The 25,599-nt window shown below is 43.8% G+C and overlaps 1 protein-coding gene across 13 annotated transcripts in view; it reads right to left on the reverse strand.

The window, feature by feature from the left end:
* Positions 1–25,114, reverse strand: part of ZBTB38 (zinc finger and BTB domain containing 38) — a 171,036-nt gene extending 145,922 nt beyond the window's left edge. For 2 of the 13 annotated variants that reach the window (XM_019810630.3, XM_019810629.3), the window contains exons 1-2: positions 24,663–25,073; positions 10,852–11,098 (exon numbers count right to left, since the gene is read on the reverse strand). The gene's annotated coding sequence lies outside the window, so the exon portion shown is untranslated. Of the gene's footprint in view, positions 1–10,851; positions 11,099–21,865; positions 23,580–24,662 lie in introns of those variants that run through there. The other 11 variants (XM_006936364.5, XM_011286149.4, XR_002144845.3 and 8 more) reach the window with 8 other exon arrangements.
* Between the last annotated feature and the right edge of the window lie 485 nt (positions 25,115–25,599).

Consider the following 25,599-nt stretch of genomic DNA (forward strand, 5'->3'; position numbering starts at 1 on the left):
TGAAAGCAGGATACTATGTACAAAGGGCTGGGTTCGGGGATGCCTGGGGTTGGGGAAGGTACAGCGGAGATGCCGCAAACTATAAAACACTGTCCCAGCCTGAAACAGTGCTTTATCCCCCTGTGGAGAAATGATATATAAATACCAGATGGACAGACAAACAGGGGTACTATACTTTTATAGTGACATCGTATCCCACAAACAACTAAAGAGTCATCTATTTAACTATATATCCCTGAAAGAAAATCAAGCAAGCAAGTGGGAGGAAGGCAGGGAGGGAGGGAGGGAGGGAGGGGGAAGGAAGGAGGGAAGGAAGGAAGGAGAGAAGGAAGGAAGGAAGGAAGGAAGGAAGGAAGGAAGGAAGGAAGGAAGGAAGGAAAATGGGGGAGGAGCGGGGAAGAAAGGAACAGGGTAGGGAGATTTAACGTTGTGGGGTATTCCCTCCACACTCCTCTGATGAGATGCCTCAGAGGGAGACTGCATTTCCCTGGGGTCCTCAGCTACCATGGGCCTCTGTGGCATATAGCTGCCTCTAGCTGAGAATGGATCTAATATTTAAAGATTTTTCATAAAACATAGCCCCTGAATGCGAGCCAACCACACTGCCTGGTTGTCAGCCAAAAAACATGGCCTGCTGTGATGCTAGAAGAAAAACTGGCTGTGTGGGGCTGAGTGAGAGATGTATGTGTCCCATACTTATTGGGTGATTTAACGGATTTTCAAGAGACAATGTTTTCATCTTATGTGCTGATTTCAGACACGACCCTTTACTTCAGATGTAACTGCACTGTGCACGAAGGCCTCATATTTTCTGACTTCCTCTGTTGCCAAGGCTGAGAAACTGGCCAAGCAGACCCCATCCTATGTTGTAAAGTCCACAGTAAGGAGAGGAGATGAGGCTGCAGCCTCCAGAGGAAGCAAGAGCATTACAATCGTTGCCGGGAGCTGTCAGTGCATCATCACCAGGCTTGCGCGGCAGACGCATGTGTTCCACCCCCCTGCAAAGTACAGGGTGTCTCTGTGTCCGTGAGTGTGCACTAGGCAAGCGATCACTGCAACGCCAGTCACACCTTTCTTGTCCTGGGGAGCCTAGGCTCCCATACTCTGCCTCCTGTAGCCAGCCTGCACTGTTAGTGCTTTTTTTTTTTTAATTTTTTTAACGTTTTATTTATTTTTGAGACAGAGAGAGACAAAGCATGAATGGGGGAGGGTCAGAGAGAGGGAGACACAGAATCTGAAACAGGCTCCAGGCTCTGAGCCGTCAGCACAGAGCCCGACGCAGGGCTCGAACTCGCGGACCGTGAGATCATGACCTGAGCCGAAGTCGGACGCTCAACCGACTGAGCCACCCAGGCGCCCCACTGTTAGTGCTTCTTGACCTCACAGTGACTCCCCTCCCCCACCACACACGCACCGATTGGGTAAGGAATGGACCACTTAGCACGGGCTGGACCCAGATCCGAGGGGTGGCCAGTCTGAGGTCAGATGGTAGCAGTCTCTGGTGCCACAAGGTCCTGCAGATTCAGGGCCAGTAGCCATCTTGAGCACACAGAGGTAGACAACAGAGACAGGCAAGAGAAACAGGGAGGGGGCGCCTGAAATGAGCAAGCAAGCAGGTGAACAATTCTCCCCCTCAGGTTTCCTGGGCCTGGCTGCACCTGACGCACTGTCCTAGGTGTCCTTTGCCTATGCCCTGACACCACCTCATCCCCTTTCTATTGAGCTGGTAGGCCTTGGTGCTGTCTTTTGCATACAGACAAAGCTTTACTGACTGGGCTTTCCACTGTCTTCTGTGGGCTTCAAAGACCTGCACAGAGGAGACAGGTCTTCTAACCACTGTGCAGCTTCAATCACTTGTGACCTTTTGTGACCCAAAATGCAAACTTCTAGAATTCACATGGTTTTGGCAAGTTCATTTGTCTACTAAATCCCTTTCTGTAGGACAGTAATTTTTTTTCTTGGCACTGTATAAAATGCCCACTCTTTGGGGCATTTTGGGGCAGTTGGGCGGCTCAGTCAGTTGAGCATCCAACTCTTGATTTCGGCTCAGGTCATGATCCCAGGGTCATGGGATCGAACCCCGTGTCAGGCTCTATGCCGAGTCTTTCCCTCTCCCTCTGCCCTCTCCGCTGCCCCCACACACTCTCTCTCTAAAAAATAAAAAAATAAAATAAATAAATGCCCACTCTTTGGATCAAATTCTTCCTTTCCTGATGGTCTCCTCAGTACTACTGGCACTCCTTTCAAAGGCGAACATGAATTTTCCCTACTGTTGACCACATTAGGCATGGACATTAACAACGAGTCCAACGGTTTTCAGATTTTTAGCACTGAATTTTTTTCTTTTTCAAATTAATGCTACTTGAAGCAATACAGAAAAGACATAACCCCAGCCAACTCTGGATTTCTTCTCCCTGCACCCCTCCCCCAACTCCCAGCTGTAGGCTCCTATCAAACCCAAGCGTTCTGGGACCAAACACTTGGTGCACTGCTCAGGGCGGCAGATTGTTTCATCCTTATCTTGGGCAAACATCAAGGATCACCCACTGCATATTCGGGATACACCACACAGTCCATCCCAAGCTCTGGAAATGCTCTGGAAATACAGTGAAGTGAAAGACACATCCCCAACACAAAGAAAAAGCTGGGCAGATAAGACGCTAACGGCCATCACACAGAGCGTATGCCAAGTACAAGGGTGTCACAAGTACGGCTAGGACGATGGGCTCAGAGGCTGGAGGAGCGGCCAGGGCTAGAGCAGCTGGGGCAGGGCCCCACAGAGCAGCAGGAGGGGCTCCAGCAGGATTTCAACAGACTTACAGGAGAAGAGAAAGTAAAATCTGAGGGGTGGGGGTGGCGGGGTGCATCCAGATGAGAGGACAAGCACAAACAAGGGTGGAAGTGTCTGTGATGGACTCAGGAAATGGTTAGCTGATGAATTTGGTGGGATGACAGGGCGTTGCAAATGGGAAAATGGGAAGGGGCCAGAACTTGAATAACAGGCTAGGAAAAATCAACTCATTTTGGAGACCATCAAGAGCCCTGAATGATTCGATTTAGAATTTAGAAAAACAATGGAAAAAAGCAAAACAAGATAAGAGCAGAAATCAGACGTCAAGCTTCTTGGATGCGGAATCAGACATGGGTCTGCAGGAAAGACAAAGGGTCAGCAAAGGGAAACACTGATGACACATTTCCCCACTGCTGATCCTCTCCCCAAAAGGGTCAGAAGGCTTTGAGACTGGTGAAGGCAAGCTGTATCATCTTCCACTTATTCATCAGGCATCGAGAAGCCCGTGACTCCTTTGAAGTCATCTAGGCGAGGACTCTGGGGCTCCTGACTCACAGGCCTTCCCAGAAAAATCCTCTCCAGCAAGAGCAAGTGATCATAAGACACTGGCTCAGGGGCTGGTGAGAGCAGCCTCCAACTAGCTCAGAGCTTCTCAGGCCTTTCTCCTCCTGTCCAAATCCAGGGAACGGAAAAACTCAAACTCACCCCCGGTCTCAGCCTCAGCTTATCACAACACGCTTACCAAAAGAATGCAGAGAAGAACGACCTTACAGTGAAACTCCTCCAGAATCATTACCAGCAACACACACCATGCGCAGGCACACACAGCCATTCTTGGAGAAGGTGTGAACATCAGAGCTGAACCGGGTAAACGTGAGCGCTGAATGTGGTCTGCCCCGAAGGAAGGCCCAATGCTACAAACTTCCGAGGGGAAGGTGGTATAAGGTGGTCCCTCGCCAGATGCCTATTGATGGTGACACATCTGGGCTGGCCAGGTCTCTCTGTCTCTGCCTGTCTCTGTCTCCTATACAACAAAGAACCCAGAGACGTGGGAAGGGCATGTTACGGGAGGGCAGGAGGGAAACAGGGTGTAAAAAGTCTGGGTGTCCCGCACAAGGTCCCTGGACAAGGCAGTGTGTGGCCACCTTCTCACCCAGGTCTTCCAGCTCCAGAGGCTGTGTTCTGCCAACAGCTCCATGGGACAGATGAGAATGACATCATCAGAAAAGGGGACAAAGAGAGAAGAGGACAGCCACGGCACATTCCCTGTCAGGAGAGGAAGGCTTTCCGGGAGGTTGTGTTGGACTTGCCAGCACCTCCGCTCTATTCCCAGAGGTCTGTCCCTGAGGCTTTGGGGACTGAGCGGGAGGGGGCACCTGTGGTGGCCTTACAGTCAGGACAACGTGTCAGCCGCAGTTCAGCCAGTGACTCAGCACTGACGGGAAGGCCAGACCTCCCTGAGGTCACCAGCTGCAGTCAACCCTGGACACGTCCACCTCCCGGCACGTCCCCACACATAAGGGACTCCAACTAACTTCCCAGTGACTGCTCCCTCACCATGAAACAGTCTACCTCCCCTTCATTGATTTCTTTTTTTTTTTTTTAAGTTTATTTTGAGAGAGAGCAGGGAGGGAGGCAGAGAGAGGGGGCGTGGGGAGAGAGAGGAAGAGAGAGGGAAGGAGAATTCCCAGCAAGCCCCACACTGTCAGCGAGGAGCCCGACATGGGCTCGAACCCACAAACTGAGATCATGACCTGAGCCAAAACCAAGAGCTGGACGCTTAACTGACTGATCCACCCAGGTGCCCCTCCTTCAGTGATTTTCTAGTCCAACTAGCTTTCTAAAATTTATAAATATAGGGGCACCTGGGTGGCGCAGTCGGTTAAGCGTCCGACTTCAGCCGGGTCACGATCTCGCCGTCCGTGAGTTCGAGCCCCGCGTCAGGCTCTGGGCTGATGGCTCAGAGCCTGGAGCCTGTTTCCTATTCTGTGTCTCCCTCTCTCTCTGCCCCTCCCCCGTTCGTGCTCTGTCTCTCTCTGTCCCAAAAATAAATAAACGTTGAAAAAAAAATTTTTTAATTTATAAATATAACGTGTACCTGATTTTAAAAAATTCAAACAGTACCAAAGGCTGTCCAGTAAAAAGAAAAGCAACAGAAATTTAAGTATAATTTTCTAGTTCTTGACCCATCGGTGTAAAGCAGCTTTGTGTGACTCCCATTTTTGTAAACAAGGAAACTGACCCACTTTGTGTGTCCTTCCACTTCTACTCTCTGCTGCCCAATCCCTAATGCCCGGCACCCTTACTATCACGGTTACATGGCACCGAGGTTTACAACTTTTATGTTTTGTTCTAGAAATATAACTGTTTGTGCTTCATCTAGAGCTTGGTTCTTTTTTTTTTTTTTTAACGTTTATTTTTTATTTTGACAGAGAGAGCATGAGCAGGGGAGGAACAGAGAGAGAGAGAAGCACAGAATCTGAAGCACGCTCCAAGCTCTGAGCTGTCAGCACAGAGCCCGACACGGGGCTCAAACTCATGAACCGTGAGATCGTGACCTGAGCCGAAGTCGGATGCTGAACCGACTGAGCCACCCAGGTACCCCTAGAGCTTAGTTCTTAAAATTAAAAATGAACCGCCAGCATTTATAATATACTGATTGTGTAATTATTATTGTCTCCAGAGGCAAGTGAGGACCCTCAGAGAAGAAGAGCCGATGAGTCACTACACTTGTGCTGCTCAAAATAAAATGAAATTAACTAAGTTGGAAGGAGGACTTGGGGAAGGATGGAGTGATATTAAAGTTCTTTCTCCTCAGCATGTTGAAGGCATTTCTGGGGCTCTTCTATCTGGGTTGGCTTGAAGGAGGAGAGGAACAAAACCAGGGGTCTTCATTCTTGTATTCATCTGTACTTTTTGAACACCAATTATGTGTTAGATACTATGCTAAGCACTTAAGATGCATATAAAAGCATTTCCCACCTTCAAAGAGTTCCAAGGGAGAGCCAGGAAAATCAAAGACAGAACAACTAGAAGCTCCAAGGCAGGGTTTTAAAAATTCTGTTTTGTTCACTGCTGTAGTTTTAGAATTTAGACAAGCCAATTACTGAATGAATGACTGAATGTAATGCCTGAGTTACACGCAGTGGAGGTGGTGTGGGTTGGGGAAAGGGGTTGGGACTGGGAGGGGAACCCAGAACACGAAGGAGGAGCCCTGGAGGGTGCCGTGGGCTTGAAGGCTCAGAGAACATTTCCAAAGAGAGTTTGGGTTGACTAGTGAAGTAGGAGGAGGACATGGGAAGAAATCAGGAGAAGGGATCCCCAGTAGTATCATAGGAGCAGGAGGTGAGTTTGGGAAGTGGCAGATGAGGTGAAATGACAGGAGGAGGCAATCTGTGAAGACCTGTATGCAGGGCTGATGGCCTGGCCTTTATTCCATGGTGCTAGGGAACCGTGGAAGGTTGTTGGCAGGGTGGTAGTGTGGTCAGCTCTGTGGGCAGGGGTGGATGGGGCTAGAGATGGGAGTTCAGCTAGGGAATAAGCTGTCTCTGGGAGGAGGCATAATGAGAAGCTGGACTGAAGCTCTGAGGTTGGAGAGAAGGCCTCAGCTCTGAGAAAAATTCAGGAGGTAGAATCTGGACAATCTGGTAACTAAGGGGCTTCGTGGGATAGCTCGCACAGGGTGAGTTCCTGATCTGAGTGGCTGACGGGGTGGTGGCATCATTCACAAAGAGAAGGATTAAAAGAGGGGTGGGTGGGTGGCTCAGTCAGTTAAGCATCCAACTCCAGCTCAGGTCATGATCTCACAGTTTGTGAGTTTGAGCCCTGCGTTGGGCTCTGTGCTGACAGCTCAGAGCCTGGAGCCTGCTTCAGATTCTGTCTCCCTCTCTCTCTGCCCCTCCCTGGCTCATGCTCTCTCTCTCTCTCTCTCAAAAATAAATAAACATTAAAGATTAAAAGAAAAACAATGGGTTCAGCAAGTTTTCAGGAGCACTACGTACTGCTGCATGTTGTGCATGTGGGACACCTAAGTGGGGACATCTTTGGACAGGTGGATCCATTTACACATCAGAGAATTATTGGCAAATGAATGATATATAAAGCCAAGGATGCAGAAATGTAGAATAATAGGTACATGAGTGTATAAGAGAAATACCAACTTTAAGGATGGAGAGATACAAAGAAGTCCATGAAGGAGACCAGGAAGAGCTGAACCAAGGGGATGGGTATCACTCTCTCAGTGCAGGGGTATGGGTGAATGAATGAATGAATGAATGAATGAATGTGTATCTTAAATTATTTATCCCTGCCTTTCCTTCTGGATTCCCCTCTTGAAGTACCTTCAAGCACTAGACTGTAACAACAAGAACGTGTCCCCATTATCTTAGGGCAAGAACCACCAGAAGTTTTCCTAAGATTTTTAGGAAATATTGAGAGTCATGAAGACTCTCAGTAGTTTTCCAAAGAGTGGTTTCTCTGGAAGTTAGCTTTTTTTTTTTTTTTTTAAATAAACTTTTAATTTTAGTTTTAGGTTTAGAGGAAATTTGAGAAGATGGAAGAGAGAATTCTCATATACCCAACACCCAAGTCTCCCCTATTGGTAATGCCTTACGTTAGTATGGTGCGTTTGTCATAACCAGTGAATCAAAACGGTTGCAACATTTTTAACTAAAGTCCATACTCAGACTTCCTTGGTTTTTCAATAATGTCCTTTTTTGGTTGTTGTTCTAGGAAAGCATCCAGGGTAACACATTACACTTAGTTGTAATGTCTCCTTAGGCTCCCCTGGGCTGTGAGAGCTTCTTATATTTTTCTTGTTTGTGAAGACTTGGACAGTTTTGAGGAATACTGATCAATTATTTATAGCATTTCCTACCACTGGGGTTTGTCTGATGTTTTTCTCGTGATTAAACTGGGGTTATAGGTTTTGGGGAGGAAGACCATAGAGGTAAAGTGCTATTTTCATTCATATCCTATCAAGGTACGTACTGGACATGGGCTAGCCAGGTTAAAGTCATGCTTGTCAGTTTTCTCCTCTGTTGAGTTTTCTCCTCGCCTCCCTTCCGTACTGTACTCTTTGGAAGGAAGTCAACGTGTATATCCCACAGTTAAGGGATGGAGAATTATGGTCCTCCTCCTCGAAGGAGCAGGCAGTTAACTTTAAAAATTCTCATGCTGTCTTTTCATTTGAAGGAAGTTTCTCTCCAGCTTCCTTTTCTGTCTTCCAGATACTCTTTTAAGAACACACAGGGCTGCCAAACAATGGAGCCTGACTTCAAAGGATCTTTTATGGGACTCAACATTTCTAAATGTATCTAAATACATGCAATCTCAATATACCACATGACCAGAATTTTAAAATGCAAGCAGTGGCTCCCCTCCAGATAGGCACTGGTTTACTACTGCTTCAGGCATGATGACTCCCTTTGAAGCAAGCCCGGAACGGTGTCTGATACGGGGCCCACCCCTTGTCCACCCTGCTGGTATTGTGGATGAGGCTCGTCTAACTTAAAAGTCAGGAATAAGTGAAAACCCCCCAACAAGAGGAAGATTCAGAAAGGAAGTACTGGAAAATATTGATGATGTTCATTGTACTGGACACATAAATAATGTCCTACCATGTTACAATAACAGCACTCTCTTCTATAAACCAAGAGTATCATGGCAAAGACACACAACATAATCAGAGATCACATCCCTACAAAAAAGTAAGGGAAAGAATTTCACACCAAGGAAAGATGATTATTTAAAGACACAATGAGACTCTATCAAGAATAGTCACCATGTGAGTCGGGAAACAGAGCACTTGTGTCTTAGCATAATAAATTTTTATAACTTAATAAAAAGCTATTGAACTCTGGAAAGATAAGACCCAACCCCACTGTTTTGGTTCCCTCCAGTGGTTGTGTCCTGCTGCCCCCTTGGGGCCTTGCCACAGGGTAAGGAGGAGCAAGGAAGTGACACAAACTGTTTTTCTCTCACTCTCTTTTCCTCCTTATTATTTCCTGGACTTTGAAGTTCAATGCCATGTAAATATTAACTTGCTTCTTACATAAAGCTTCAAAGAACAAACTGTAATCTGAGCATATGATTTACCCTAACATTTTCCCATGAGCTTTAAGGATTCTGATTTCTTCTCTACCAATATGTCTCTATTTCACAGAATTAGTTTGGAAACAGTCTTTAACTTTTCCTTCTTCTTCTCATTATTATTATTATTATTATTCTTGTTATTACTATTATTATTAATCATCTTCCTCCTTCTCCTCTTCATCATCACATGATGGAAGTATTTTCCAAAGAATGCCTGAGATGATTTTAGGTGGTAACATCCACTAAGTTTCCTTTTAAATATATTTAAGTTAAAAAGCTAATTTGACTTGAGGTGCCTGGCTGGCTTAGTCAGTAGAGTATGCGACTCTTAGTCTTGCGATTGTGAGTTCAAGTCCCATGTTAGGTAAACAGATTACTTAAAAAACAAACAAACAAAAAAAAACAGCCTAATCTGACTTAAAGAAAAAACATGTCAGTGGTAGTACAACTTGTAAAAGGTAGGGCAAAAATTATCACTGGCTAAAGTTTGGGACTTACTCAACTCTTGAAATAATCAGTTTCAGAGGTGAAATTTATTGCACAGGTAAAAGTGGAATTATATTATTATAACTTCGGGAACAACTCACAGCAATAAGGTCCATGGGTTTTTGTTCTGTTTTGTTTTGTTTTGTTTTTGTTTTTGTTTGTTTCTTGTTTCTGCTAGTCACATTACCAACAGTTTTCTTTTATAATACAATCGTGCCGACCATGATGGTCTAAACCACTCTGACAAACCTTTCAAACCAAATTAGACACCCCATTGACACAATCTTTGCAAAGCTGGTCAAAAAAAGTCTCTCGGAATTTGTTTTAGAGATGTTTTTGGATTTTCTCCTAGGTTATGTTTTATTTTCCCCAAATTAAAATAATATAAAATAATTATGGCTTTTCCTAACATTGAGAACCTTAACATATGTTACAATTTGACTTACTGAAGAAACAATCCCTTAGTTATGAGATCTTGATTTTATAAAAATTATGTCTTATTATTCCCTTCTAGCTCCATCATGCTGATGTGTTCTTTTGCAAGGGATGTGTCATCTAGAGTTGGCTTGCTGGACCTGAACTGTGTAGCCAGTATGATCTCAATAAATGAAAGACTGATACTTTTAAAAAATGCTAATTTCCTTAATCTTTTCACCTCCCCCTGCACTGAGATATTTTTCCTTGACACATAATTAAATGCTTTTGAGCGTTTGCTGAATTACTGTGTGGTTAATCCCTCTCAACAGCAGGAAGCTTAGATATTTGTAAATTTCCTCAGTGCACCGTTTCTGATTAGTTGACCTTTTCTAAATACCAAACCAACCGGTTGCAGTCAGTTCTATCACTCCATGATCAGCCTGCATTTATCCATAAAGTTCTTGTTGGTTTTCATTTGTTTTGAGAATTGGTATAGACAGAACAAATGGCTGTTGCATTAGAGTTTTGAATTTATCTTAAACTGTAATCACTGATGTTATCTTTCTTCATAAGCTCCAAAGAGTACCTTTGTTGTTATTCTGGTTTATACTAATACTTTATCTTTATATATACACCCTTCCTTTTGCAAAGTGACTTAATTTGTTTTATTGATTGTAGGTATCAGTGATAGTGCACTTAATTAGCCTTCAAAACACAACTATGTTATCATCACATTATTTCTGAAAAATACATGAACATTCTTTCCAGCCATGCCCATTCTCCAATCCCTTCTTCTCTCTTTCTCTCCTGCCCTCCTTCTGTTCTTTCCTTCCTGCATCAAACATTTATTGAACATCTACATGTCAGGCACTGTGCTAGATATTGCTAGAGTCAATGGTGGAAAAACTCTTGGTTCCCCAGGAAGCTTATTCTATAGGTTTAAAATCATTCCTTCCTGTTTATTCCAAAGATCACTCGGGATGAAAACACACTAATGAAATTCATGCGAAAGAAAGCAAACATGGACTGCTCCTACTGAACTGGAGAAAAAGCATGTTACCCACCTTTAGCTGCTGCAGAATAATCTTTCTTCCTTGTGGGCTCTGGCTATATCAACAATCCTTCTTTTCCCCCCAAGAACTGGCTCTGGAGAGGGCGTTCTTCCTCCTCTAGCACAAATAGCCTTCAGTGGGAATGTTGGGATGGACACCAGTTGAATGAGGCCCAGAGCAGCTGGAGGGAGTCCTCCTAGAAAACTTAGATGCCCACACTCGTTTGGTGTGGCTGCCTGAGGCCTCTGGTAGAGAGCTCCTGTAGGAAACCACAAATGCACAGGAAATTGGGGAAAATCAGATAAAGGCAAACCTTTAAATGACATATGTACAGAAAGGAAACAGTTAAGAATTAACCCAAATTAATTTAAGGCTATAAGAACAAGTGGTGCAACGGTTTAGTTAATAAGTAGCTAGTCTGCAAAGCTAAGGCATTTGAGCCAAAGGACTAAGGGCCTTTAGAGCTGTAAGAGGGCAGGTGGATGGAGAAATGGACCTATCACAGAGTCACAAATTGCTCTGGGAAGTAGGAGCAGGCACTGCACAGTGAACCAATACAGACTCGTACATACAACCACCTACCTGTACATACATCTATTGATCCATTCAGAAAACATTTGTCGAGCCCCACTGTTCTAGGGATAGTACTGAAGATATAGCAGTGTGCATGCCTTCATGGACTCTAACATTCACCAGCATGCAGGAGGTACATTGAACAACAAACTGGAATTTAGGTAGGTATTATATAAAGAAAAGGCAATGTTAAAACTTGAGTCTGCTAAGTTTGGCTAGTTTCTTTGGAATAGCAGGGACCAAAGAACCTTCCAGGGGAAAAAGCCGTCACCTACTTCCTTACCCTTTCTCTAATCTCGCTATCTCCCCCTCCTTTCTTTTAGCTCATCAAGACCATGTCACCATCCACTTCTTTAGGCTCAGGCTCATCTATACTCAGACCTCTAGTCCTGCCCTAATAGGAAACATGAGACCCTTGGCTGTTCTGCACTTGGCTTCTTGAATTTCGGATTTATTTTTTGTTTTTGACCTCTAAAAATTGAATTCAAGTTCCTGGAATTCAAAGACTCAATATTTATTTATATCCTGTGTTTAACTTATACCCATCAATCTACATGATGCACTCAATTCCCTAATCTAGCCATGAAGAATTGGGAATGTGGAGTATGACCACCAGGTCAGTGTGCCTAGGGAGAACAGTCAGTGGACAGAGGTGAGTAAACCCAAAAGTGAGATGGGTTAAACGTCTGGAGACCAAATCAGGAGATGTAGTCCACAAGGATCATAGTCTACAGGGGACATGTTGCTTCTAGAAGACTTTCCCAGAACTTATTCATCCTATGTTGTGGTTTAGTGATAAGAATAAGCGGTCTCATTGTAAATAAAACCAGGAAAAAGACCATTTGTAAAATCAAATGAAAAAGGGTATAGGATAGAAGGGTGACTATCCTTAAAAAGACTAGAAAAGGAAAAGCCAAGGAAGAAGTTTTATCAGTGTGTCTCCAAAACTGTGCAGATGGGGAGATGACTGACTGGTCTCATTGTCCGTTTGGAAGGCAGATCCCATAGAAGAAACATGTGATAGCATAATTTAATTAATAAATTCATTCCCTAGGGTTTTTTGCTTGTTTGTTTTTCTGAGCACATACTGTAGTCCAAATACTACTGAAGATAAATCCGTGATAAGACACAACCTGTTTCCTCTTGGAGCTCATTGTCTAATGGGAAATACAGGCTTATAAACAACTCATGAAAAATACCACAAGTTGGATTTTCTAACACAAGATTCCTTAGGACCTCAGAGCAGGGGCTCCAATACTTCCTAGCAAGGTCAAGGAAAACTCTCCCAAGGAAGTGACCTTTCAGTTGAGTTCTAAAGAACAAGGGTCATTTCAGGTAAGAATTTTTTGTCTCCACTTAGCTCTTCTCCCCCCTCCCTCCCCCCATTTAGCTCTTCTTCATGGGAAAAGATTGTTTAGGACTAATCTACCATGAATATTTCTGGGTTGTTTTTTGGTTTTTTTTTGGAAAAATATAGCTCTCATTATTAAAAAAAAACTTTTTTAATGTTTATTTATTTTTGAGACAGAGAGAGACAGAGCATGAATGGGGGAGGGTCAGAAAGAGAGAGGGAGACACAGAATCTCCAGGCTCTGAGCTGTCAACACAGAGCCCGATGCGGGGCTCGAACTCATGAACCGCGAGATCATGACCTGAGCCGAAGTTGGACGCTTAACCGACTGAGCCACCCAGGCACCCCTATAAGCTAAAATTCCAGTTGATTTTTAGAGCCAGTGTGGAAATAATTTACTTGGACCTGAACTGAAAAAGTTTTTGAATCTACAAAGCCAAGGACTAAATCTTTGAGCAGTTAGAAGACATGCTGAGAGATACAGCCAGACTGGCCAGACATCCCTACTTTTCCTTATCAATTTATGATTGGTAACTGGCTCCACCTGATAAGGGACAGAAGCAGAAAAATGTGCGCATTTAGCTCAGAAGTCTACCTGTAGACTGCGTAGTTCCAATAAGGATCAAATATGTGCTAGTTGCTACATTCTTAAAGGGTCTCATGATTGCCTGTATATTTCACTGATAGTTAATACCCAACTGAATGATAAGCACCAGAGAAGTCCTACAAAAGTAGCTTTATTAGTAGAAATTCAAATAAAACATTTATGATCTAATACTCCCTGCACATCTCCTCCCCCTTGAGCACTATGCATATAACCACCAGCTGCCCATGGGTCCTTCCCCTGTCCTCCTTAAATAAGTTTACTAAGTTGCACCATACAATGTCTCAAGAATTCTACCTTGACCATTGCACTCAACAACCCCATAACATTTTTGGTGGCCTATGCAGGGATTATGGAATGAATACAAGAGCTTCTGTGCAACTTGGTAAGTCTCTTTTACTTCTCCAGCCTCTACTTCTTACTCGTTCTTTTCTGGAAATGTCCTGAATAGTATGACCCTTGGGAATGAGTCTTGCTTGAGTGCTCAGAAGAAAACCTCTTGCCCGTGGCCACCTATGGAAAGGGATGGACTCCTGCCACCCAGCTAGACATTATTACTTTGGCTGTAATGGTTTTGGGCTCAGAAATCAGACTCTCCTTGGGGCGCCTGGGTGGCTCAGTCAGTTAAACGGCTGACTTCAGCTCAGGTCATGATCTCGTGGTCCGTGAGTTCGAGCCCCGCATCGGGCTCTGTGCTGACAGCTCAGAGCCTGGAGCCTATTTCAGATTCTGTGTCTCCCTCTCTCTCTGCCCCTCCCCCGTTCATGCTCTATCTTTCTCTGTCTCAAAAATAAATAAACGTTAAAAAAAATTTTTTTTTAAAGAATCAGACTCTCCTTATTTTTCCTGTTATTTTGATGCATATATTATCGTCAGGTTTAGGATGGCCACCAATCTCAAAACTCCCGCATAAGGTTTCTACCTATATAACCCAGTGTGATCCCTCGATTAGCATAAAATCCAAGATATGTCTGACCATGTACTTCTCAAAAGGGACCAGTCAGAACTACCCAATGGGGAGCTGGACTGTAAACAGAGATCCTGAGTAAGTTGCCTGGATTCGATAGGAACTCCATGCTTTTATTTTTTTCAGGTCTCTCATTTGTCCTTACTCAAGGGCTATTTGACATTCTTGGTCCTCCTCTCAGATTGAAAACACTTCCAGCTTAGATATATGATGCTTAATACATCATGAAAACCCCATCCATTAATACTAGACCTAGAGGCTTACAAAGGTTATTATTATTGATCGCCAAATATATTGACTTCTTCAAAATGGAGACAGACCCAGTGTCTGTAGCATCTCAGTCCATTCACCAGCACCCACTGTAGTCCAGAATGCAATTGGAAAGCAAAGGGAGGTTGGCATCGCTTCTCAGGTAGTACAAAGGTGTCAGAGGTTTAGGAATGAGGGACGCCTCTCAGCACTCTGAACCCCAGATACCTTCAGCAATATTCCTGGTGGGATGCCATTTGGAAGTTGAGGGGGATTTTGGCAATGGTTTTAATTATGCGGTCTCCTCGTTTTATAGGGATTAACTATGGAATCAACTTCCTCAGTCCCATGGGATTCCCCTTTGGGCCATCTCATAGCACACTGGAGTCAATTTGGACAACAGGATTTAAAGAAGAAGTGCTTCATCTTTTTTCTACAAAAATGTCTGGCTTTAGTATTCTTTGGATGATGATGAAAAATGGCCCATTAACAGGTCCTTAAGCTTCAATACTATTTATCAATTTGCCTTTTTTTCAGGCAACAGGGAAAATGAACCAAAATACCCTACATCCAGGCCTTTATGGCACTGAGTCAGGATCTTAATCTAAGAAGACTTGTAGGATGTGTCTGGCAAGATTCCAGGCTCCCCACCTTTAGATATTTCAGACAATGATTGTTTAAAAAGACCACCATAATCAAAGAAACCAACTCGGTCAGACAAACAAGAAAATCAATGAGCGGAAGAAAAAGTGAAAATGAGTCTGTAAGCAAGCCCCCGTCCCCTAGTAATTCCCGCTCCACATAAACCTTTGGAGCCTTCTACTCCTAGTTCAGTGGGACATAAACTAGAAACAGAACATCATACTTACCAAACACTCAGACTAAGGAAGGATTGTATCCACTTCAGAAAGTAGCAAATGAGGAAATGAGCACAATTAAAGTACATGTTGCATTTTCCATGTCAAATCTGGCTCAAATAAAACCAAAGCTAGGATGATACTCAGAGGATCCATCCAAGTTTATAGATGGATTTCACCAGGTGTCTCTAACGTTTGATTTAACCTGGAAGGATATCTATATTATTCTAACGCATTGCTGTACCCCAGAAGTAAAGGCTTGGACTTGAACTGGGGCACAAGAATTTGTAGATGAGGGGCACATGGGTGGCTCAGTTGGTTAAGCATCCAACTTCTGCTCAGGTCATGATCTTACAGTTCCTGAGTTTGAGCCCCACGTTGGGTTCTCTGCTGTCAGTACAGAGCCTGCTTCCTGATCCTCTGTTCCTCTCTAACTCTGCTGCTCCCCCACTCATGCTGTCTCTCTCTCTCTCAAAAATAAATAAACATAAAAAAAAGGAATTTGCAGATGAGTTGGCAACTAGGGGTAGAAACCATTATCCAGCAGGAGGAGAGGTTGTTCCTAATGCTGAGTCTTACTGGAACTACCAAGAGCACAGACCTGGCAGGGAAAGACGAGACTATATCGTCACCTATTTATTGGAGGGAATTTAAAGAGGATTTTCTACACCTGTCAATTCTGATAAAATTAAGGAAGTGACCAAGGCAAATGCTGAAAATCCAGCCTTATTTCAGGGGTGTTTAATAGAAGCAACTTATAAATACACAGATTTAGACGCAAACACACCAGAAGGGATGGCTATCCTAAATAAGCATTTTATGAGCCAGTCAGCACCATTCACTGTAAACTGGCAAAGATGGCCCTAGGCCCTCAAACTCCAACCCAGTGGCTGCTGGAAGCGGCCACTGGAGTCTTTAAAAACAGAGATATGGCTTTAAAACAGGAGAAGGACCGCAGGGCTAAAATAACAGAGTAGAATGAAGGTTCAAATATTGGCTGCCGTTACTGTGGATCCCCAACAATGCCAGGCTAACCAGGGGCAGCAGAAGAAACCGGTCTCAGACAGAAGTTCAGGTAAGACCTCACACTATAGGTGTGGCCAAACTGGACACTGGAGTAAAGAATGTCTGAATAAATGCTCTCTGCGGGGGCCAATCCCACTTGCAAAGCAGAGGGACACTGGAAAAGGGACTGTCCTTATCTCCAGAGAGAGGGGAAGACAGGAACTCATTTCCCAGCCTGAGAGCAACAACCTGAACAGATGGCATTATGGGGCTGAGGCTGGTCTGGCTTCCCTGAACATCAAGGTGGCTAAGCCCTGGATTACCCAGGACGTGGGAGGTAAGTTCACTGATTTTCTTATTGATACGGGAACCACTTACTCTCCCCTTGTTCAGCACTCTTGCCTGACCTGTCTTTCTAAACATAAAATTACCGGAATAGAAGCAGAACCTAAATCATGCTAAGTAACTTTTCCTTTAACTTGTAAATATGAAGACCAATTAATTACCCACTCTTTTCCGGTTCTCCCTTCTTGTCTCACTTCCCTACTGGGAAGGGACTTCATGTTTAATTAAGTTGGGAAGCTAGTTCAAACTAACTGGGTAGGAGGATGGTCTCTTTTCCCTGAGGGCTGAAGAAAAACCAGGCATTCATCCTGGAATTCCCCCTAATGTCTGAGAGCAAGTAGACTCACAAGCATGGAATTGTGACATCCCAAGGAAGGCAATATGGGTCCATGCCATCAAAGTAGGTCTAAAGGATCTTGCTATTATTCCACACAAAAAAACAATATCCTCTTAAGAGAGAAGCCGGAGCTAGACTCCAACCACTTACAGGTAAATTTCTTAAATATGGAATTCTTAAACTTTGTTTATCCCCTTTTAATACTCCCATTTTGCCTGTTAAGAAGCTTAATGGTGAGTACAGAATGGTACAAGACCTCAAAGCAATAAACTAAGCAGTAGAGTCCCTATTCACCCTATAGTACCAAACCTTTATACTATTATTGACTCAAATTCTGGGCAATACAGAATGGTTTACAGTGCTTGATTTAAAGGATGCCTTCTTTTGTATCCCCTTAAGAGAAGAGGCCCAGACTCTATTTGCTTTGAATGGACTCCTTTAGGAGAACAAGCATGGCAGCTTACATGGACAGTCCTTCCATGGGGATTTACAGATAGTCCCCATTTGTTTGGCAAGGCACTCAGTAGAGAACTTAGGTATCTTACATTGCTTCAAGGAACAATATCACAATATGTTGATGAAATTTTAATATGCAGCCCCACAAAAGGGGCCTTGGGCTATAATTCTATTGTGTACTAAACTTTCTTGGAGAGAGAGGATACTGAGTATCACCTAAAAGGCTGAAATTCTAATTTCTAATTCTAATTTCTAATTTCTAAATTTCTAAACACAAAGTACAATACTTAGGATATGAATTAACTCCTGGAGATCATTCCCTGTCAATTGAGAGAAAAAGAGCTATAATAGAATTGGGACCTCCTGCCACAAGAAAAAACGACTCCAAACCTTTTTAGGAATGGCTGGATTTTGCCACCTATGGATTCCAGAGTTTGGAGTCTTTGCTAAATCTCAATATAAGGCCACTAGGGGGCCAAGTAAGAGCCTTTAAAATGGGACAAAGAACAACAGGGGGCCTTTCAACAACTAAAAACTAAACTATCTTCGGCCAGGCCCTGGCTCTACCAAACTTAGAAAAACCCATTTACCCTATTCATTGTTGAAAAACAGGGCCAAGCCCTAGGAGTACTAACACAAAAACTACGGGCATGAATTGAGACCTATAGGATGTTTTTCCAAGCCATTGAAAGTACAGCCCAAGGATGGCCAGCATGTCTCTGAGCAGTAGCAGCCACTGCATTGCTAGTAGAAGCATCTAAACTTTCAATGGGAAGGCCATTGACAGTGATGACTTCTTATCACTGTCCTTTAGAAACTAAAGGACATCAGTGAATGACAGGGTGATGACTAAAGATCAAACTATACTTTAGATTCCCCCAGTACTGTTCTTAAACCTGTCAAACCCTAAATCTGGCATTCCTCATGCCTGGACGAGGCCATGCTACTACTCTGCCTGAACATGACTGTAAAGAGGCAATAGAATTAGTCTATTCCAGCCACGTCTGGATCTAGAAGATCAAGCCACAGATAGTTGGTTTATAGACGACAGTAGTTTTACGTAAGGACAAAGTAAAGCTGGGTATATAATTGTTAGTTTCACGAAAGCTACTGAAGCCAACCTGTTACCAACCAATGCTTCAGCTCAAAAGGCAGAACTGATAGTTCTCATGCAAGCTCTTCAGTTAGCTAAAGGCCTAAGAGTTGGGGCGCTTGGGTGGCTCAGTTGGTTAAGCGTCTGACTCTTGGTTTCGGCTCAGGTCAGGATCTCACAGTTCATGTGAGTTGGAGCCCCACATGGTGCTCGCTGCTGTCAGCACAGAGCCTGCTTGGGATTCTGTCTCTCCCTCTCTCTCTCTCTGCCCCCTCCCCTACTCATGTACACACTCTCAACAAATAAATAAACATTTTTTAAAAAGGTCTAAGAGTGTGTGTGTGTGTGTGTGTGTGTGTGTGTGTGTGTGTGTGTATGCCTTCCTTGCACTTCATGCATATGGTGCCATCTGGAAGTAAAAGGGATTATTAACTAGTCATAATTCCCCTATTAAATATGGACTTAAATTTGTAACTCTGTTAGAGGCAGTTCATCTCCCTAAAGAAGCTGCTGTAAAGCATCTTAGAGGACATCCAAAGGGAACAAATTTAGAATCTAAAGGAAATAATTTAGACAATTTGGCAGCCCAAGTGACAGCTTGAACTAAACTAGTTCTGAGTCTTAGACCAGTCTCTAATCTCTAAAGCACTGTGGTTTCCATTTATACTATGGAAGGGAACAACAGAACACTTGGGGGAAAATCTACTAAAACTGCTGAGGGATGGTATAAGAAGTGATAAAGGAAAAATCTTTGTCCCTAAGGAAAAACAATGCAAATTAGCAACAAGATTGCACCAGGCTACTCATATGGGAAGAGAAGCTTTATGGAATTTCACCAAACCCTTATTTGATGGAATAGGATTAAGAGCCGTTTTATAAAATGCATGTAAGTCTTGTGCAGTGTGTGCCCAGGTTAACCTTGAAGGTGCACTATAACCACCTTCGTTTTTTAACACTTGCCCAAAGATGTGGAAAATACCCTGGGGAAGACTAGCAAATTGATTTTACAGTTGCCACCTTATAAGGGATATAAATATTCATTAGTCTATATAAACACCTTTACTGGATGGATGGAGGTCTTCCCATGTGAGACAGAAAAGGCTACTGAAGTAACAAAGACTTTATTAAGGGAAATCGGTCCCCAGTCTGGGCTCCCTTGATCTCTTCAAGGTGACAATGCCCCATCCTTTACAGCCCAAATAACTCAACAGGTAGCCCAAACCCATAAAATTAAATATTTTTTACATATAGCCTGACATCCCCAATCACCAGGCACAGTTGAAAAGGCCAACCATAATTTTAAAAGATACCTTACTAAGATGAGGATAGAAACACAAGAAAACTGGGTAACTCTTTTACAAATAGGTCTCTTAGGAATAAGAACTACCCCACAGGAAAGATTAGGGTTAAGCCCTTTTGAATTAATATATGGTTGACCCTTACCATTGACTTATCCTCAGTCCCAAAGTAATGTTACACTTCTCATTAGACACTAGATTAGTCCATAAAACTCTTAACAAACACGCTAATAAAGTACTGCCAAAACCGGACCCTAAGGAAATTCAAAATTCTTTACAAGTAAACCCCAGAGAACTAGTCTATTTAAAATAGACTGGCAGGCAAACAACTCAGGAGAACAAATTCCTAAATGGAAATGACCTTACAGGGTCATTTTAAGCACTCCACTGCGGTAAAACTAGAAGGTCACTCAACATAGACTCATATTTCTTGAATTAAACTTATACCCCTTCAACAGAGAGTGACAATGAACTGGTCGATGTGCCCTCATATTCCTGTGAACCAGCAGATCTCAAATTCCTCTTCAACAACGAGATAAGAAAACATGAAGGTCTCTTTTCTTTTACCTGCCATCTACACACCATACCTAAGTGGTAACTCTTTTTTACAGTCGGTATAACATTACGTGGAGCTACAAAACCAGTATTCATGCTGGATTTGTAGCTCACTGCCCGTATCAAGCACTTCAGGCCTTCCTTGGTGGGTTTCTACTTTACAAGATACAGATTGGCATTATTTACATCAATACGTAGCTGATATGATACATCACCTGCACACTAGCACATAGAGGGATATTTCTATTACTAGAAAGAATGTTTCTTGCTGGCCTATGATAGATGTTACATGTGACTCTCTGGGCGATAAGATGCCTTTCTCTTACCCTCAAATCTATTAAAATTTTAACTGAATATGCCAACCTACAGGTAGGCTCATAACAACAAATTCCCCCAACTACACAGTCCTTCCTGTCGATATCATCCAGGAAGGATGATACCAAATATGGGATGAATCTATGTGGCTTATTACTACAACAGGACAACTAAGCCAGAAGACCATTTATGCTGGGAACAGAAAACACCATACCCTTGATTCATGGCTCAATATACTCACCAAATGGGATGGCTCCCCCAGAAACCTGTGACCATACCGTCACTTTATAGGCAATTGATTGGTTTGCTACTGACTGGACAAAGTGACCGGGCATCAGATGGCTAACACCTAATGGAACACAACGGTTATATGGGCCAAATATGCAGCCATGGCTTCCACCAGGCTGGAATGGAAGATGTACTATAGATTATGGCTAGATGCATGGCCATAGCACTAAGACTATCACAATTCCAGCTAATCTTCCATATCTAAAACAACAATGGACAGGATCTGTGTTCCATTGGTATGATCATCTGACATCTATTTTTCTTCTATCAGTAGGTTTAGAAAATGTCATATGGCACATGGAGGCCCTTGACAAACACAATTAAGGCCTTAAATGACCCTTAAAATAACATTGCATTATTAAACTCTGAAATAACTCGTGTATAAAGCAGTTCTACAAAATAGAATGGCATTAGATGTCTCAGCAGCACAAGGAGGAACATGTGCCGTTATTAAAGTGGAATGTTGCGGGGCACCTGGGTGGCTCAGTCAGTTGAGCGTCTGAGTCAGCTCAGGTCATGGTCTCGCGGTTTGTGAGTTCGAGCCCCACGTCAGGCTCGGGCTCGGTGCTGACAGCTCGGAGCTTGGAGCCTGCTTCGGATTCTGTGTGTCCCTCTCTCTGCCCCTCCCCTGCTTGCACTCTGTCTCTCTCTCAAAAATAAACATTAAAAAAATAAATAAAGTGGAATGTTGCATCTACATTCAGGATTATGACAAAAATATAAGATTACTTACTGATATGAATAATCAAATTGGTGCTCTTAAAAGATCCTACATTGTCACTTAATGACTGGTTACATTCCTGGTCAGGAGGTGCACTGTGATCCACACTAAAGGGTCTTCTCATTGCTCTTCTTATTTTCATAATAATAATAATCCTAATGTGTTGTCTCGTTTGCTTGGTTCTCTATTCTTGAGATACCTGCAAGTAGTTCCTGACTCCTTCACCCAGCCGACATATGATCCTTACTACTTGAAACAAATTCATCCTGATGTCCACTCTGGACTCTACGGCAACAGCCTTCCATAATAGTTACTTGCAGGGACAGAGAGTGACTAATTTTGGTCCATAGGTTGGGACATCTCTATGACCCCTGTCAGCCTGAAGAAGTCACAGAAGATGAGGCCTTCACCCTTCAACAACCTTCAAGATTTAAGGACCGAAAATTGGCCAGGGGGGAAATGATGAGGGACAGAAGCAGAGAAATGTTCACTTTTGGCTGATCTACAGCCCGCATAGTTCCAGTAAGGATCCAACATGTGCTGGCTGCTACATTCTTAAAGGGTCTCATGACAGTCTATACATCTCACTCATAGTTAATACCAAACCGAATGATAAGCACTGGAGAAATGTTACAAAAGCGGTTTTAGGAGCAGAAATTCAAAGCAAACATTTATGATCTAACACTCCCTGCACGTCCCCTCCCCCTGGAGCACTAAGTATATAACTACCAGGTTCATACAGCAAAAAAGCGCAGTCCTTTCTGCCCATGGGTCCTGCCTATGTGCTGCTTAAATAAACTAAGTTACACCACATAACATTTCAAGAATTCTTTCTTGATCCTTGCACTCGATGGACCCGCAACACCCCTGGGAACTTTTCAGGCCCTGTAATAGCAGACTCCACATTTCCTGAACAAAAAATAAATATGTGTACGGGAGTGCAGCAAGGGGCTTCTTCCATGCTCAAAGGAAGCACTTCTAAACAGTTCCCAGTAATAGTTAACTGGAGGACTTGAATTAATTTTTATTTTCCCAGACCTGTGAAGGCCCCGTAATAGTTTTCTAGGGATGGCATAACACAACACAACATAGGCTAGGTTGTCTAATCAACAGAAATCAATTCTCTCACAGTTCTGGAGGATGTTAGATCAAGATCAAGATGTCAGCAAGGGCTGGTGTCCTCTGAGGCCTCTCTGCTTGGTTTGCAGATGGCTGCTTTCGGCCATGTCTTCACATGGCCTTTTCTCTGTGCGTGCAAATCCCTAGTGTGTCTTTTTTGTGTCCTAATTTATTATTCCTATGAGGAGACCAGTCAGACTGGATTAGGGCCCACCTAAAATGGCCTCATTCTAACTTAAATACCTCTTGAAAGGCCCTACCTGCAAATACAGTCACATTCTAAAGTACTGGGTGTTAGGGCTTCAATATGTGCATTTTTAGGGCTGCAAATTCAGCCCTTTACAGCCCTGTCCCTTTGCCGATTCTTGCTACCGGGTTGCCCTGTGGTTCACTGTGTGGAAAACAGCATGAACCACAGAATAAGCCAGGGACCACAGGGCCCTCTATTTGCTAAAAGAACGCTTGCCTCAAACCAAGAGAGAAATGGAAGAGTCTTGGGACTTGCACCCCTTTATGCCTACTTCTTGCATTCTATTACAGAGAGACCCATTGTTGATGCCTTCCCAGGATTTGGGGCATTTCCGAGTTTTAAAAGTGACACAGTAACTTTCTACTTGAAGCAGCTGAAATGCCTATTTTGCATCTGAGGATCACATGGGAAAGATACAAGCCATTCACCGTCAGAAGTTTCAGATTAAGGAGTTTTTAAAGATCTCAGGTTGCGTTTAGAAACAAACTACAATGTGAAAACAGAGCCAAGAGGAGAGGAAGTAAAAGAACCTTGCAAGGCACAGTTAGTAGCACTCTGAAAGTCAGTATTTCCTGTTTGCTAACAAACCTCATTCTTCCACAACGGCCTTGCTCAATGATAGCAGGTCTTGTAATGCCAGTGGCTCTAGGTCAATTCACTGAAAGCCAGGTGTTTCTATTTTACCTTCCTAATCCCTGCCGGTCCCCATCAAGTTTCTCCCATTGTTTCTAATCCCCCTTAATCCTCCCACTGCCATTTGTTCTCACTTCCCCCTATCCTTTCAAGTGCCTCTTGGTTCCCCCAAGCCTTTGTCCCTTTCCCTCTCCGCCAACCCCAGTCCTTTCTAATCACTCCCGGGCCTACAGATCCCGCCCTTTACATTCCAGTCCTTTATGTCCTCCCCTTAACGCCCATTCCTCCAGTCCCTCCCACTACGTCTATTCCCGTAGCCCCGCCCGCTCTGCGTCAGCCCCTCCCCACCTCAAAGGGAACGCAGGCGTTTTAAGGCTGGTAAACATAGCCCATTGCCTACTAAAAGCACTGTGCCGATTTACGCTCACATCAACATCGGATTCGATGAACAGGCTTGATGTCAGAAACATCATCAGCAACCCTATTACTCTTTTTAACTATCTGATAGCATTTTTTTGGTGAAAATAAACAGCTTGCTGTTTTATATTGTATTTTTCTCGATTACTAGTAATGTTGGAAATCTTAACATGTGTTGTTTTGGTTAACTATTTCTTGTTCTGTGAATTGCCTGTTCATATTCTTTGTCCATTTTTCAATTGGGTTACCTTTTCCTTATTGACTTATATTTGGATTATTAGTCTTTTATATATTTCACTAATATTTTCTCCTCGATGTCCCTTTTAACTAGGCTGAGCCGGACTGCATATGCCTTAAAATGCCGTTATGCAGATGTAATGGAATACTGACCAACTAAGATTCTGCAGAAATGTTCAAAAGTCGTTAAAAGAATTCCATCCAGTATGAATTCCCGGCGAAAGACAGGCAATGCAGGGAACAAGGATACACAGGACTGCCTCGCTATAGGCCTCTACCTTCAGAGACGCCCGGGGGTGGGCAGAGGGTCTGTAGCCTCCGCAGGCAGGCAAGGCCAGAGCAGGCGGAGGGAGTGCAAAAGCTGAGGAGGGCCGGCAGAAGAACCCGCACACCGCACCGAGAAGCGCGGAAGGACCGTGGCCAGGTCTTTTCCCTCCAAAGTCCGGGTTTCTCTGACTCACGAACGACCTCTGGAGGCAAACACTCTACAAACTTCGCTCCGTTCTACCCATTCAGAAACCTTCTCCACTGCTAGGCTGGTCCCACGTTTTGCTTTCGCAAAAGAGCGCATTTCCGGGGTGGGGACGCCGAGGGCCTTTCTGGGAAATGGAATCTTGGTCAGGAGGATTCTGGGAGTCGTAGTGCCTACTGTTCTCTTTGCGCACGCACATTTCCGTTTTCACTTTGCGGCTGCTGGTTCTGCGCCACGGGGCAGTCGTGTACGCCTGTGCTGCTCTGGCTCTTTGTATCTTGGGGAGGAGTCCCGGGTTAGAACGGACTTGGGACCTCTGTCAGTTACAATTGCAAATTGCATTTAGGCAATTACAGAGGTTTGTGATATCTCTGAGCTGTCAGATGTAGGGGGGCAGCGCCTCATGGCCTGGAGGAAGAAGCTTCGGAGCTAAAACCTTGGGGGTGTGGCTTAGGAACAGGCTGAGGGGCCATGCGTCCAAATTCTGGGGCCTCGAGAGCTCAAGAGTCCCCAACGAGCAGAGCAACGACCTTAAAAGGACCTTTGAGTTAATGAGATGGCGACATCCCCTGACAGTTTAAAGCTGTTCTCCCTTTCAGACAGGGGTGCACTGCGACC

Source organism: Felis catus, chromosome C2, assembly GCF_018350175.1.
Source record: "Felis catus isolate Fca126 chromosome C2, F.catus_Fca126_mat1.0, whole genome shotgun sequence".
Taxonomy (NCBI): Eukaryota; Metazoa; Chordata; class Mammalia; order Carnivora; family Felidae; genus Felis; species Felis catus.